The 17,186-nt window shown below is 38.1% G+C and overlaps 1 pseudogene; it reads left to right on the top strand.

Moving 5' to 3' along the window:
- The first annotated feature begins 712 nt into the window (after nucleotides 1-712).
- On the top strand, nucleotides 713-7,662 carry LOC148046797 (vomeronasal type-2 receptor 26-like; annotated as a pseudogene).
- The last annotated feature ends 9,524 nt before the right edge of the window (nucleotides 7,663-17,186 follow it).

Raw genomic sequence — 17,186 nt, 5'->3', positions numbered from 1 at the left:
CTGAACAAGGCAAAAACGTCAAAGACTGAACAGGAGGATATTTCAATTCAGCAACAATCAATGCATTTTGAACCCCAGGGGGATTGGCACAGATTTGTTTCAGAGTCCTTCCTACAGGTTTCCTCCCATTTATTCTCCTCTGTCAGAATACATGCTCAAATCCTGATGTAATTCAGGAAACGAATTGGCAATCTCAAGGGCATCCTAATAGACAATGATAGGTTTTCTGATTAGGTGCACTCTCAGATATAAATTTGAAGGAATCATGATGAAAGACAGAGACATTTTCAAGAGTGTAGATGTTGCTGCTCCTAGTATTCTTGATGAAGAAAATAGGGACGCTGAGCTGTCCTGCAAGTGATGCTTTCCTTATTCCTCATGAGTGGTACCAACCTGGTGACCTCGTGATTGGAGGGATGACGTCCCACATCTATTACAACCTTTTTGGTATTGATTTTAAGGAATATCCTTCTCTAACACCTTATGACATACCATTGTAAGGATTTTTTCCTCTTTTCCTAATCTTAATCTGTTTCCTCTAATTTTCTTATGAGAGCATCAATATAGGGGTTATATCTTGTCCTTCTAGTTATGAGAGAGTACACTTTTTGGTTTTTTACTTGATTTTAAAGAAATCAATGATGCAACCTTTCTTATGAGAATAATAAATTTCTTTTTCCAATGAGATATTTAAATCTTTTGCAGTATAATAATGAAATTCTACCAGCACATCCTTGCCTTGGCCTTTGCTGTGAAGGAGATCAATGAGGACTCCCAGATCTTACCCAATGTCACTCTCGGGTTCCATATCTATGACAGTTACAACAACCCAAGGATGACCTATCGTACCACTCTGGACCTGCTTTTTAAATACCAGGAATTTGTCCCAAACTACAAATGTGATAGCCAGAAGAATCTCAAGGCTATCATTGGGGGACTGGATTTTGCCACATCATCTTATATAGCTGAAATTATAGGATTCTTAAAGATTCCACAAGTACATTCAAAAGGGGTTTAGAAGAAAATTCATAATCTTATTGTTGTTATGGAATAATTTATATACATAAAAATTAGGCTTAGGTTTGCATTAATAAGTGTTGGAATGTTCTGCATGGCTTAATGTCAAATATTTAGCATTGTTATTTGAAACTACCATGTCAGTTACACAAAGTGAATATAAGGAATAGCTATTATTTGAATATTTGAATTTGTTTGCTAAAATAATTGATTTTATTTTTTTTATTTATTTTGTGAAGTGTGTATTAGATAACATATGTAAGCATAAACAGGATTATAATACATGAAATGGATACGAATAAAAAAGGATCATTAGGACATGGACAGTAGGCTCGCTGGTGCCTTTATGCAGGACCCTTTCAGACCCCTTAGGAAAGGGGAGAGGTTGATAGTAGACAGTCTAAGGTTAAAGCTTTGGGGATTTCGAGAATAAACCACAGAGTCAGGTAGTGCATTCCAGCCAATGACAGTTCTGTTGTCATATTTTCTGAAATCGAGTTTGGAGCATTTTACCTTAAGTTTGCATCTATTGTGTGCTCATGTGTTTTTGTGTTTGAAGCTGAATTAGTCATTGACAAGTGGGACATTGTAGCAGATAATGTTATGTACTACACTTAGGTCTGACCAGAGGGGCACAGGGGGCTCTTGCGAGCTCTTTTTTCGGCTGCGAGAACATCCTCTAGCACGCTGAAAGCTAAAATGTAGGTTGAGAGGGCCAGGCTGAGGCACGGGGGCTAGCCCTTCACTGTTTCCAGGGAAGCCCTGTGGGCCAGATCTAAGAACTCCCTAGGCTCTATCCAGCCGCTGGGCCTTGAGATTGTCACCCCTGATCTAGTGCATATGATTGAAATATTTTCCCCAAAATTGTGTCTATATTCTTTAGGAAATGCTAGGACAACAATTTTCCTTGGATATATGTTAAATGAAAACAATTGGAAAAATTAAATTTGAACAAAAGTCTCATCAGAATTCAACTGGACTTTCTTTTAGCTGACTTGTGTCGCATTACCTCAGGAGGAATTTCAGACCAGTAAGCCCTCTTCACTTTATTTCATGGTCCCCAAAGAGGACCAGCAGTACATTGGGATCATCCAACTCCTTCACCATTTCAGGTGGACATGGATTGGGATATTTTCTGTTCGTAATAACAATGGAGAAAAATTCTTACAGAAAATGCAGCCCTTACTTTCACAGAATGGAATATGTTCAGAATTCATAGAAAGGCTTGACCCAACAATACACTTTGAAAACGTGGAAGAAACCTATCTACAAATTTTCATTACTTCAATTAATATGTTGAATAGCAATTCTAATGCATTTCTTGTCTATGGACCATCCTGTGTAATTATATGGCTAGGATTTGTTATATTTATAACAGATCCTGAAAGAATGGAAACTGCCTTAATTGGGAAGGTGTGGATCGTGACTGCAATGATTGATTTTGTACGGTTCCACCACAAAAGCGCGTAGGACAAAATCGCGCTCGACAAAAGCGCGCTGTGACGTCATCACAGCGCGACGAAAAAGATCGAAAAAATGTAAAAATAAAGCTAAAACCTTCCCCTAACCCCCCCAAACCTAACCCTAAACCTAACCCTAACCCTAACTCTTAACCTAACCCTAAACCTAACCCTAAACCTAACCGTTAAAGTAACGAAAAACGTAACGCTAACCCTTATCCTAACGCTAACGCTAACGCTAACGCTCTAAAGCTAACCCTAACCCTTACCCTTACCCTAACCCTAACCCTAACCCTAACCCTAACCCTAACCCTTACCTTTATGTGAATCGGCTTGCTTTAATTTAATTTTTATTAATTTTTATTTGAATTTTTCGATCTTTTTCGTCGCGCTGTGATGACGTCAAAGGCGCGATTTTGTCGATCGCGCTTTTGCCGTCCGCGCTTTTGCCGGGTCACGATTTTGTACTATCGGGCGTTACAATCAATTCGGATCTCAAGATGTTCCATGGGGCTCTTTCCTTCACCATTCATTCAACAGCTGTTGCAGGTTTCAGGGAATTTCTTCAGACAATTAATCCTCTTTCAGACTCCAGAGATGGGTTTCGACAAGATAATTGGGAACAGTCATTTGACTGTTCATTTCCAAAGTCAGAGTTACAAGAAATACACAGTAGGAGATGCACTGAGGAGATGAAGCTGGAGGACCTTCCAGCACCTCTGTTTGAAATGGAAATGACTGGCCAAAGCTACAGCGTCTACAATGCTGTTTATGCTGTGGCTCATGCTTTGCAGGCTCTAGACATGTTGAGGTTCAATAGGAGGAAAACCATGATGATTAAAATCCCTGATCTTCCACAGCTACAGCCTTGGCAGGTATTCCATTGGCACTGGAGGCTACTTTTATTTCAATCAGCAGTTTGAAATAGAATTACCTTTAGAACCCATTGTGGAAACTTAATATATTCTTAATATATTCTGCATGGGTGGAAAAAAATAGAAATAGAACCCTTTCTTGACAGTAATTAGTCGAGGAAAAATTGCTTTCAGAAATTCTGGGTGCTCCATAATAGCAGATATTTACAATAGAAATAGAATAGAATAGAATAGAATAGAATAGAATAGAATAGAATAGAATAGAATAGAATAGAATAGAATAGAATAGAATAGAATAGAATAGAATAGAATAGAATAACAGAGTTGAAAGGTACCTTGGAGTTTTTCTAGTCCAACCCACTGCTGAGACAGGAAACCCTACACCACTTCAGACAAATGGTTATCTAATCTCTAATCTACCCAATTCCTACAACTGTTCTTCATATGTTTAGTTTCCAGTCCCCTAATCATCTTTATTGTTATTCTATGCACTCTTTCTAGAGTCTCAGCATCTTTTTTTTACATTGTGGCAGCCAAATATGAAGGCAGTATTGTATGGGGTTACGAAGGTAATTTAAAGTGGTATTAACTGTTCAAGTGATCCTTATTTATTCCCTCTTTTTATGCAGCCTAGAACTGGGATGGATTTTTTTGGCAGTATCTGGACACTGCTGGCTCATATTTAAATATGTTGTCCACCAAGACTCCAAAATCCCTCCTAAAAATTACTACTTTTGAGCAAGGAACTACATATACACTACCTGTATTTATTTTCATGCCTAAATGTAGAACCTTACTTTTTTAACTATTGAATTTCATTTTATTAGATAGCCTCCAATGTTTAAGTCTGTCAAGATCTTTCGGTATCTTGAGCCTATCTTCTTGAGTGTTGGCTATTCCTGCCAGTTTGGTGTCATCTGCATATTTGATGAGTTCCACATCTGTTCCCCCCTCCAAGTCATTGATGAAGATGTTGAAGAGCACTGGGCCTTAAACCGAGCCTTAGGGTACCCCACTGCATTCTTTCCTTCATGTAGATGAAATTCCATTGACAACTACACTTTGAGTGCAGTTGGTCAGTCAGTTATGAATCCATCTGATGGTGATGCTGTCTAACCCACATTTTGTACTTTATCTAGTAGTAGGTTATGGTCTACTTCATCAAATGCCTTACTGAAGTCCAAGTATATCAACTAATTTTGTCACTTTGCCAAAGAATGCAACAAGATTAGTCTGGCATGATCTCTTTTTGACAAAACGATGTTGGTTTTTGTTTTTTTCTTTGTGGGCTTCTAGTTTTTTTCTGATTAATTGCTTGATTGTCTTTTCCAGAATCTTCCCTGATATTGAGGTCAGGCTGATAGCTCTGAGGTTTCCTGGATCTATATTTTTCCATTTTTGAAGATAGGAACTACATCAGCTCTTTTCCAGTCCTCTGGCTGTTCCATAGTGCTCTAGGATCTTTGAAAGATATAGTTCAGTGGTTCTGCTATCTCATCTGCCAGTTTCTTCAGAACTTTCTGGTGTAATCTATCCAGGTGATTTGAACTCATTTAGGGTAGACAGGTGCTCATATACAATTTTCTTCCCTATTTTAACATCTGTTCCTAATCTGTTTTTTATGGGGTTGTTTTTGATATGTTGGATTGCTGTTTCTCTTTGTGTAAAGACAGTGGCAAAAAAACCCAAATTGAGTTGTTTTGCTTACTCCCTGTTGATTGTACCTTCTTGACACTTTCTCCCAGCAATGGAGCAATTGTTTCCTTGTCTTTTTTCTTGTATTTAACATATTGGAAGAAGCTTTTTTTTGGTCACAAGCTGTTTATTAGACAGCCATTTGTTTGAAATGTTGTAGGATCTTCTCATTGAGCTGGCTTATTACTAGAAAACATTCAAGGTATCTTGCATCTGTGTTATGTAGTTCAGTATGAAATAGATACCACAAATGATAAATAATATTTAATAAATCAGCATAACTTGAACAATAATAGTTAAAAGGATAATTTATATTACTTTTTGTTATCTCTTCAAAAAGTAATCAATTCTCCAGCTAAGTGACTAACTTAGTTTTCTGTCTCTTTGGGATATTTAGAGGCATAGTAGGCCCTTTTTAAATGTAGCATGCATAGTATGAAACAACCTTATATTTGCAACAGTCTCTATCAGATTCTAACTCTCATTTATCTATTAAAGAAAGTTTCTGTCTCAAATTCTAAAATCTGGAAATTAACCAGACCTCAGACTCTGAAACAGCTTTGTACCAATGAGTAAATATTATACATTATCTATCTTGAATTAGTTTTGTTAGTAAATGGATAAAGTGATACAATTCCAAAAGGCTATTTTCTTTCCGATTCTCTGCATTGTTATATTTCCTTAAAATAATATCAAATAAATCAAAGAGTTGACATATATATTTCCATTTAATATTGATTATAAAATTTCTAAGTTTAGGTATTTAATAATAGTTATTGTATAGGGCAGAATGAGTGAATGTAACATGGATATCTTTTTGTCTTCTCTATTATGTTGCTTTTAATTCCCTCTCTCTTTTATTCCCTTTCAATTAGCTCCATTCATTTCTTCAAGGCATTTCTTTTAACAATTCAGCTGGGGAGAGAGTGTTTCTGAATGAGAAAGGGGAAGCAACTGGTGGATTCGACATCACCAACTTGATCACTTTTCCAAATAGATCCTTTCAGAGAGTTCGAGTTGGAAAGCTGGATCTAAAGGCTCCAAAAGGGAAGGAATTATGGGTTGATGAAGATGTGATTGTTTGGAATCGAGCTTTTAACCAGGTACCTAATTAGTGAATCAACCATGATGATACCATTTTGAGCCTAGTCTTTTTCAAAATCTGATTTCTCATTTTCAAAAGAAACGAAGGCATATTCTTTTCAAATGCTGTTGATGATCAAGCACTCATTGAATTGAAAAAAAAATGATATTGCAGTGTAAAAGCATTGTTTGCATGTTTGGTTTGCATTTACAATAGATTGTCAACATGTCATGATTTTATTTACTGATCAAATAAGAAGCCTTTGGGAAGTCAAAAGTAATTCTCTTCCATAAAGGAGATAAATTACAAACAGTTTTAAATATCTCCAATTTCAAAATATTTTATCTTTATCATCAGGTTCTTCCACTTTCTCGATGCAATGACCCTTGTTTCCCTGGATCCTGGAAGAAAGGGATTGAGGGGAATCAGTTCTGCTGCTTTGACTGTGTTCCATGTCCAGAAGGGAAGATTTCAAATCAAAATGGTAGGGTAGGAAATCTACCATTTTTCATTAGACTCAAGCAAACTTTAACAAACTATTTTGATGAATAAAATTAATAAGATAATTTTCAGTAATATGCAATGCCTTGATGAAAAAATATCCTTGATTTTCCTTCCAGATATGGATGATTGTTTTGAATGTTCAGAAGATCATTATCCAAATAAAGAAAAGAATGGATGTAAACTGAAACTGCTGGTTTTCCTAATTTTTGAAGAACCCTTAGGAATTGGTTCAGCCTCAACAGCTCTTGGTTTCTTCTTCTGGACCTCTTGGATTCTTGGAATTTTTATTAAGAACAAAGATACTCCCATTGTCAAAGCCAACAACAGGTCCCTCACCTACACCCTCCTTGTCTCTCTTTTGCTCTGTTTTCTCTCCTCTTTGCTATTCCTCAGCCAGGCTGGAAAAGTGACCTGCCTTCTCCGACAATCAATGTTTGGCATCACCTTCTCGGTGGCCATTTCTAGTGTACTGGCCAAAACAACCACGGTAGTTGTTGCTTTCATGGCCACTAAACCTGGTTCTCAATGAGGAAATGGGTGGGGAAAAGATTGGCCTTTTCTATTGTACTCTCATGCTCTTTCTTCCAAGTATGTATATGTATTGTTTGGTTGTCGACATCTCCCCCATTCCCGGAGTTGGACATGCATTCACAGCCCCAAGAAATGATTTTACAATGCAATGAGGGGTCAGCTTTCTTCTTCTACTGTGTCTTGGGCTACATGGGTATCTTGGCCATCACCAGCTTTATTGTGGCTTTCCTTGCCCGTAAATTACCTGACAGCTTTAACGAAGCCAAGTTCATCATCTTCAGCATGTTGGCCTTTTGCAGTGTGTGGATCTCCTTCTTTCCAGCCTATCTGAGCACAAAAGGCAAAGCCATGGTAGCTGTGGAGGTCTTCTCCATTTTGGTCTCCAGCGCTGCATTATTGGGATGCATATTCCTCCCAAAATGCTACATCATTGTTTTCCGTCCCGACCTCAACCACAGGGAGCAACTCATAAAGAGAAATTAATTTCTGGCTCCGAAGAATTGCTGAAAATATTACTAGAATGACTAATACCTATATTTAACATATAAGTGATGGGGCAGAAGGGCATTTCTGTCAAAGAAAGATTTGTTCAGGATGTTTATGATTATTTAGATTTATTATTTTTGCCCATTTCAAAATCTGTGCTCATACTTCTTCATTTTCCCCATTTCCCAAGATTCTTTAACCTGATGCTTTCTCCTTTTCATCACGTGCATTGAACTTGATTTTGGTTGTCTAAGTTTCTTATTCCCTGTTAGGTTTTATCAGATTTGATGAACATGAAATGATATCCCATGTTTTCAGAGACATTACATGAATTCCTAAAGTATTACATAAATACAGGAAGAAGTATATTTCCATTTTAAAAACATAAATTTATCAAAGTATCACTAACTTTGTATTAGTCAGTGTTCTTTCAAATGTGAAATTTATTGAGTTTGTAATTCTTGTAAGCTTAACTGCATCTTAGAAAAGCATGACCATTATTTGAGTATATTCCTCTGCAAAGACTTCAAGCAATAAATTAGATTATTTGAACCTTGGTGTGTGCAGCTGTTTTTTTATCCTGTCTGATATTAATCTCCACTCCTTCAATTGTTTTCTGGGGAACAATGGAAAACATCAGAATGCCATATGATGTAAAAGCAGAAGCGAAGCAGCAGATGACCATGCAACAGTAGATGTTATGCTCCACAATTTATGGTATCTATTTCCTTTGACAATGTTCCAAATAATACAAAAGATGCAGAATTTGGTGCATCCAATATCTGTCAATTTCAAACTGAACCTGGCAGGAGCCATTTCTCATTTCTTTGTTGCCATATATTGTTGAGATGTCTGTGTGGGGATTGGGGGGTGGGGAGAAGTTTGAATGTCCTGCCAGAAAAAGCACCAATCTTTCTCTTTGGAACCAAGGTCATCTCCATAGATGTCAGAATATGTAGAATGGGAGTACCAAGGTAGCCCCCCCAAATCATTTAATTGGACAATGTGACCAGTTACACTTGGGGAGGGAATGATTTTCTATTTTACTTATGCAGAAACCCTGGGAAATATTTAGGAATATTGAGGAAGAATCCAGCCTTGGAGTTCTGATTTGCTTGAGCTCATTAGTCAGAACCTGGAAAGTATCCCTGGGACAGCTGGAAGCTCTTGTGCTATAGTTTCTATGGCAGAGGAGTCACAGTAGCCACAAAGATGCTTTTTTAAAAAGCAAGTGGACCGAGTTTTTTTCTTTGAGGAAGCTGAAATTTTGCTTCAAATTTGATCAAATTTTCTTCGAAGTCATCTGGTCTTAGCACGATCCCCGAGAGTTCTTGCAAGGTTCTCTAGACAACCTGTATTGTTTTTATGGAGTTCTTCCTTCTCTCCCTCCCTCCCTCCCTTCGTTCCTCCCTCCCTTCCTCCTTGATAGCTGATATTTCACTGCACAGCCCTCATGAATGTAATAAAAATAATGTTTCCACAGCTTTCATACAGGTACCTCTAAATCTCTGAGGAAATTCTCAAAAACTCATTATATATCAGCATCAATCATTTGGAAGTTGAACTTTTGAGCCCACAATCATACTTTGGGAGAAGATATGGTATTCCAACAAGATGGCTTCCTTCCCCTGTTGGGATTCCTCTCTAAATATTGCTGTTTCATTGGTACTTTAGCTCTGCATAATATTAGTCAAGTTTAGGGAACCAGATGAAAATTTGGTCCTCCTGAAATTTTGCTCTTGCACATGATACATGACTGGCTTCCTCATATGTTCAAGAATTGACTACATTATGTCTATGTAACCAAGCCTTGAATGTACTATGAATCACCTTATTTTTTTTCAGAGAAGCACACATGGGCTACATGGGTATCTTGGCCATTGCCAGCTTTATTGTGGCTTTTCTTGCACGTAAATTACCTGACAGCTTTAATGAAGCCAAGTTCATCACCTTCAGCATGTTGGCCTTCTACAGTGTGTGGATCTCCTTCTTTTCAGCCTCTCTGAGCACAAAAGGAAAAGACATGGTAGGTGTGGAGGTCTTCTCCATTTTGGTCTCCAGTGCTCCAATCCTGGGATGCATATTCCTGCCAAAATGCTACATCATTATTTTGCAGCCTGACCTTAGGGAACAACTTATTAAGAGAAATTAGTTTATCATGATACTGCCTCGGAGACATTGCCTAAAAAGAAATAGAAAGAATGCTGTCTGTAGGAAAAATAATACTATATATGTTATTGGAACAGATTTATTGTGATTGTCAATTGCAAAATAAATGCTCACGTTGATATGTTTTCACCATTTTCCTGGATTCTTTAACGAAGTCCTTTCTTCTTTTTAACCCCTCCATTGAATTTGATTTTGGTCATCTAGCTTTCTTGTCCCCTAAAGAGCTGGCTTTATAGGCTTCACCATGATTACAATTGTATAAATCCCTACTGTCCTTCTAAACATTCCAAAACAAGTAGAAACAATACTTCACAAAATTTAAAAGTTGGTCCAATTATGTGGTCCCTGCTGCTAATAGCAGTAATCCAGCATACTGTACTTTTAACCCTATATATCACCAGCCACCTTCACATTCCATTAATCTTATGAGCTGAGTGGCTAAAACTTCCCATCCTATATAGACTGCAGGCTGTAACTCTGTCTTTTATAGCTCCAACTTGCCAATTTGTCCAAGTACAAACAGCAGATCAGAAGATCCATTGCAGTCACTGGTAGGACACTGCAAAGGGACAAAAAACAAGTTACCAGTTAAATACTTAGTTTTTCCTGAAGTTTTTTCGGGAAGAAAAAGCAGTCCCTCTTCCACATAGATACTACATCTGTGCTATGGACCCGGTCCTGGAGGTGGGTGGAGCTAAAATTCCCATTGAGATATAGTACCACATGTCAATTAAGAGATGCCCCAGTGCTTATTTACCTGGATCAAAACACAGAAAATCCTGAACCAGTTTTTAGGGGCAACCAAAGGATGACCTCCAAGCAGCCCCACCAAATAATATATCTTCAGTTTCATTAGGGCTCTTGAAGCCAAGGACAGAACAGTAGTCCCCCCCCCATCTTTGAGAAGGGAAGTTTATTAGCTTTGCCATGATGACTAAAGAGCAAAGCATGAGAAATGGCTGTTGGAATTAGATATGTCTAGTTTAATGAAAAGAAGGACTGAGGTGGGATTATAGCAGTGTCCCAATCACTAAGGGGTTGCCATAAGGAAGATGGGGGTTAACCTATTTTCCAAAGCACCACAAGGCAGAACAAGAAGCAATGGATTGAAACTAATCAAGGAAAGGACCAAGCTAGAACTAAGGAGAATTTTCCTGACAGGACAATTAAACAGTGGAATGACTTTGTCAGAATATTCATGAACTGGCAGATACATGGTAACAAGGTTAGCCAATTTATAGGCAATGCAACTGGGTCAATGCAATTTGGTGACTGAGAGCCATGCCAGATGGCTTGGAGCCTGGGCGTGACTTACCTATGCAGCTCTGAGTCTGTGCAAGGGAACTGATCTAGTCTACTATCTGGGCTCTTCTCTGCTGTACTCTGCCTGTGGTTGTACTTATTTTCAATCTCTTCTCTCTACCATGTTGGAAGAACCATTGTTGGTATTGTATATGTACTTATGTGTTATATTGTATATAAAGAGAAGTTAATGAATCCTGCTGAATCCTGTCTGTGCTTTCTGGATGTGATTTTTTGCAGCAAACTCTGACAGACTTGCCTTCAAAAACTTTATGTGATCCAATACTGGAAGTTTTTAAGAAGAGATGGAGAACCATATACATGAAATGGTACAGAATTTCCTGCCTGAGCAGGGGTTGGACTAGAAAATCTCCAAGGACCCTTCCAACTCTGTTATTCTGTAGAAATGATTAAGGTGGAATATAGTGTAAAAATTAAAATAAAATAATAAAATAAAAAATAAAATAAAATCTGGGGTGGAATGTGAGAAAGATTAAAAGATGAAACATCTCTGATAAACTTGCAATCCAAATTCCACCCAGTTTTTACCCACACTGTCAGTTTGCACAAGGAGATGTCATTTCCATGGCATCAATAATAGGTTGATTGTTATGCTTTATTAGAATTCCCAAGAATAATCAGCCTAAATTCCTTGGAGTAGACTCAGCCAGCTGCATCAATTCAGCAGAAGGCTGTTTAAAAAAAAAACACACACAAAAAAAACTGTGCTTTCCTTGAATTGAACTTCTTGGCTAGGTCCACTCTGTCAATCCTGAAGTCATTTTGGGGCATCTTCATTGCTGCCACAGTAGGGCTGGCTGGAGCTGTGGGAACAGGAGGGGGAGATAGAGACAGATGGGGACTTATAGCCAGAATAAAATTATTTCTTCTGGGAACTTAGGACATTCTCTCCAGATGCAGGGGAGGCCTGGATGGAAACCAACTGTAGTTGGGACGGTGACCGGATTGGACCATGTGATGGACATATGGACTGGGGCAAGAGTCGGCAACATTAAACACTTAAAGAGCCACAAAGGTTGTAACCAGAAGCCCTCTGATCAATTCTGGAACCAATCATAAGTCCAGTTCCACCACAAAGTCTCCTATCATAATGTCCTTTTTCCTCTGCCAACCTGAAGTCCGGTTATCCTACCATAGAGTCTCCTCCTAGCATGACGTCCTTTTTCCTCTACCTCTCCTAACTGAATACCCTATCAATTGTGGAAGCGACGGTAACAGGGAGCTGCAACAGAGGGATGAAAGAGCCACATGCAGCTCCAGAGCTGTGGGTTGCCGATCTCTGGTCTGAGGGAAAGAGCTTTTAATTTGGGTGGGCAAAACCATAGTACTTTCAGAGTCAGGTTTTCACTAAACGTGCCAATATGACATGCCTAATAAATTTGGAGTTTGAGAAGCACCTTGGCCTCGGAGTTTTGATTGTGTTGGGTCTGTTACTTGGAACCCTGACGCACACTTTCTGGGATATTTCAATATCTGAATTTTGATCTGCTGGATGGGGAAAAACTGTTCTGTCAGAATCAGCTTCCTGATTTTGCTCAGAAGATTAGGCAAAATTAGACAGTGTGGTTCTCTGACACAATAATATATGGAAGTGTCAGCAGCTGACATGGAGTTCAACTGAAGGGAAAGCTCATTCTTGGCATTGTCTGAAGCAATAGTGGTGCAGCTCTAAAAAAAGATGAATACCATTTGCTTCCATCATTTGCTTCCATCTTCACCTAAGTATAGTACACAAAATTGTCTGCTACAACATCCTTCCTGTTAATGACTGCTTTAGATTCAACTGCAATAATACATGAGCACACAATAGATACAAACTTATAGTAAACCACTCCAAACTCGATTGCAGAAAATACGACTTCAGCAACAGAGTGGTCAATGCCTGGAATGCTCTACCTGACTCTGTTGTTACATCCTCAAACCCCCTAAACGTTAACCTTAAACTGTCTACTGGGGACCTCACCCTATTCCTAAGAGGTCCATAAAGGGTGTGTGCATAAGCACATCAATGTTCGAACTGTTCCTTTCCTACTGTCTCCATTTATTTGTACTCATTTCCTTTGTTCATTTGCATGTTTGTACTTATACCTGTTATCTTCTACATGTTTGACAAACTAAATAAATGAACAAATAAATAAACAAACTAATAACTGAATAACTAAATCATAGAGGTAGATTCTGCCAATCATTGTAACCATTTTCCTGGAGGCTGATGGATCCAGTCCCAACCAAAGTTACTATTAGTGATTACTATTACTATTAGATAACTGTAACTTTACAGACAAAACTTAGATTTTGCCCTAGTCTTACAGTCCACAGTCCTGATGAAAGAAATTGTACATCAGAAAGGGACCCTAAAGAAGGAGAAGAAATCAAATTATAATTTGGATACATTGGGGGGGGGAAGTATATTATTGTTTTTTCTAAATTTAACAACTCAGGTTTTGACATAGCTATCAAAGAAAAGAAAAACAGAAAGAATTTCATAGTGTATATTTAAATGAATTTCCTGCAATTTGTCATATGCAATTTGAGGAAAAGGTAAAGTCCAAAATCAGGACCCTCCTTATAAAGGAGAGCACATCGTGATGATATTTGCATAAGCCCAATGATATAGAAAGAAGCTCTAGGAATCCAAGATTCAGTGGAGAACCTGTATTAATTTAGACGTTCCTCCCTCCCTCCCTCCCTTCCTCCTTCCCTTCCTTTCTCCATGACAGCTGGCAACATACTACCCAACCCTAAAGTATGTAGTAAAAAAATATATGGTTCCACAGCCTTTTTAACAGTCTCATCTAGATCTCTGAGGAAATTTTCAATATTCACTATCTATCAGTATAGATAATAAAAAAAGAAAAAAATAATAGAAAAAAAATAAAAAGAATGCCACCTATAAGAAAAATATTGTATATAAAGTTATAAGAACAGTTCTTTTTCATTTTCGTCCAAGAACTATTTGTGTATGATATTTATGATTATTAAGATTTATAACGATTGTCGGTTCCAAAAGAAGTGCTCATGTTGTTGCGTTATTACCATTTTCTAAGATTCCTGAACCAAATCCTTTCTTCTTTTCAACACATCCATTGAATTTGATTTTGGTGATCTAGCTGTCTTGTTCCCTGTTAGGATCTTTTGGATATTGGCTCAAATGATGCCCAGTGTTTGGAGAGACATTTTCATCCATTCCTAAAGTGTTACATAAAAACAGTAAAAAGCTGATTACCATTTTCTGACCGTACAGTTAACACTGTATCATAGGATATCAGTTTCTGATTTGTAAGTGTTCTTTCAAGCATAAAATGTATTGAGTTTTTGAATCTTGTACATTTATCTTCATCTTTTAAAAGGCAATAAATCAGATTAATTGAACGTGATTATGTGTGGATCCGTTTTCTGCCTGACGTTTATTTCCTGTCTAATTTTGTTTTCCGGAGGGCAATGGAAACAACTAGCATCACATCTAACCTACAAGCAGAAGCAGTGTCTGACCATACAACAGTGGACGCTCTCCTGCACTGTGTGTGCAATTTGTGTGCAACTTTGCAGCATTCCAAGGTGGCGCAGTGGTTAAATGCAGCACTGCAGGGTGACTGCTAGATCAGCAGTTCAGCGGTTCAAATCTCACCGGCTCAGGGTTGACTCAGCCTTCCATCCTTCCGAGGTGGGTAAAATGAGGACCCGGATTGTTGTTGGGGGCAATATGCTGACTCTGTAAACTGCTTAGAGAGGGCTGAAAGCCCTATGAAGCGGTATATAAGTCTACTGTTATTGCTATTATTATTCCAACTATGCAAGAAATGGTCCAGATCTTCAAAAAGTAATAACAGGCTGCGGCTAGGATCTTCTCCTTGCATAGGGTGTTTGACTAAAAGACCTCAGAAGTCCCTACCAACCCTAAATAAAAATCAAGTAAAATAAAGAAAAATAAAATTAATATGATGTGGCAAGTGAGAAAAGAATTATAGGATAAAACATGTGCAATGACATTGTGATATAAATTTATAAATGCATAGTGAGTTACAGAAAAGGATGACATTTCCTTGCCATCAAACGTAGATTGATCAAGCATAGGGAGCAACTCAAAAAGAGAAATTCATTAATTAATTAGTGATCGGGGCAGAGGGGCATTTCTGTCAAAGAAAGATTTGTGTAGGATGTTTATGATTATTTAGATTTATTATTTTTCCCATTTCAAAATCTGTGCTCATGCTTCTTCACTTTCCCCATTTCCCAGGATTCTTTAACCTAATGATTTCTCCTTTTCATCACATACAGTGAACTTGATTTTGGTCATCTAAGTTTCTTATTCCCTGTTAGGATTTTTCAGATATTGACGAACATCAAATGATGTCCGATGTTTGCACAGACATTACATGAATTCCTAAAGAATTACATAAATACAGTAAGAAGTATATTTCCATTTTAAAAATATACATTTATCACAGTATCATTAACTTTGTATTTGTCAGTGTTCTTTCAAATGTAAAATTTATTGAGTTTGTAATTGTTGTGTCATCGTTCCAAGTATCATGCAGAATTAAATTGGAGTCCAAGGCAAAACGATCCTTAAAGTTCCAATTTAATAAGTCAGACATCTTAGCACCTCTGTGGGATCCCAATTCTGGAAGTTACATCGGATTCCCAACCAATTGAAAGTTCATGATCTTGTCCCCACACTCACAAACCCATCACATGGTCCAATCTTCTTCTTCCACGCTGCCATCTACACCCAGCTGGTTCCGGTCAGGTGCAGAGGTGCGGAGACAAAAGATGACCTTGGGCTTCTAGAAAAGAATGACAACAAAACATTCCACAATTTTACTCCTTTCTATTCCCCCCTTCCAATTACTACAATAATGAAACAGCATAATGAAATAAGAGAGTGTGTGGCAGGTCAAAGATCCTAAAAGGAATATAACTGCAGGCCTGACATCTTCTAAGCTTAACTGCATTTTAGAAAAAGATGACCATTATTTGAGTATATTCCTCTGCAAAGACTTTAAGCAATAAATTAGATTATTTGAACCTTGGTGTGTGGAGCTGTTTTTTCCCCCTGTCTGATATTAATCTCCACTCCTACAATTGTTTTCTGGGGAACAATGGGAAACATCAGAATGCCATATGATGTAAAAGCAGAAGCAGAAACAGCAGCTGACCATGCAACAGTGGATGTTATGCTCCACAATTTGTGCAATCTATTCCCTTTGAGAATGTTCCAAATAATACAAAAGATGGAGAATTTGTCCATCCAATATCTGTCAATTTCAAACAGAACCCGGCAGGAGCCATTTCTCAGTTGTCACATACTGTGGAGATGTGTGTGTGTGTGTGTTTGTGTACCGGTAGCGGAAATTTTGAGGTGTTTGGGAATCGGTAAATACTACTTCTGACTGTCCCTGTCCCCATCTATTCTCTGCCTCCTGAGTCACAGCTGATCAGGAGGAAATGGGCATTTTACATTAACCTTCCAATGGAGTGTTGTGGGAATAGAAATTTTACAGTGCCCTTCCCCTGCTACACCCACCAAGCCATGCCCACACAGCCATACCCATAGAATCAGTAGTAAAATAATTTGAATCCCACCACTGCTAGGTGTTGTGACTCAGCAGTTATGCTTAGAGATTTTTCAGCATACAAAATTCAGTGTAGTGATTCAGCAGTTCTGCTGAGAGCTTTTTCAGGATCAAGAGTCATTAGGCAGCTGGGAGTGGTTAGAGGCCGGTTTGGAGATAAAAGGAGAGATGCTGCCACGCCCCAGTTGCTGGAGTCAACATATGTTCATTCATTCCTTCGTGTGTTCCGTGTCTGGTACAATATTGCTGGCTTATTACTCGTGATTATGCCTGTTACATTTGGAGAAATGCTTTGATGTTTTCATGTAAAACTGTTCCGTGAAGACTTCGGAAGAAGTGCATCTTGCTTGTAAGGATTTATTTTGGAATTCTTATCCGAGTTTTGTTTACGTTATTTTCTGGGCTCGAGGCCAGTTTGAACTGAAAAACTGATAAAAAGTCCTCTTAAGCCTTGTTTGTCTGCGTT

This window comes from Thamnophis sirtalis, unplaced genomic scaffold (assembly GCF_051295495.1).
Source record: "Thamnophis sirtalis isolate CommonGarterSnake01/CBP01778 unplaced genomic scaffold, rThaSir2_p1.2 scaffold_4, whole genome shotgun sequence".
Taxonomy (NCBI): Eukaryota; Metazoa; Chordata; class Lepidosauria; order Squamata; family Natricidae; genus Thamnophis; species Thamnophis sirtalis.
The sequence above is the reverse complement of the archived record's forward strand: the minus strand, read 5'-3'. Positions and strand labels throughout refer to the sequence as shown.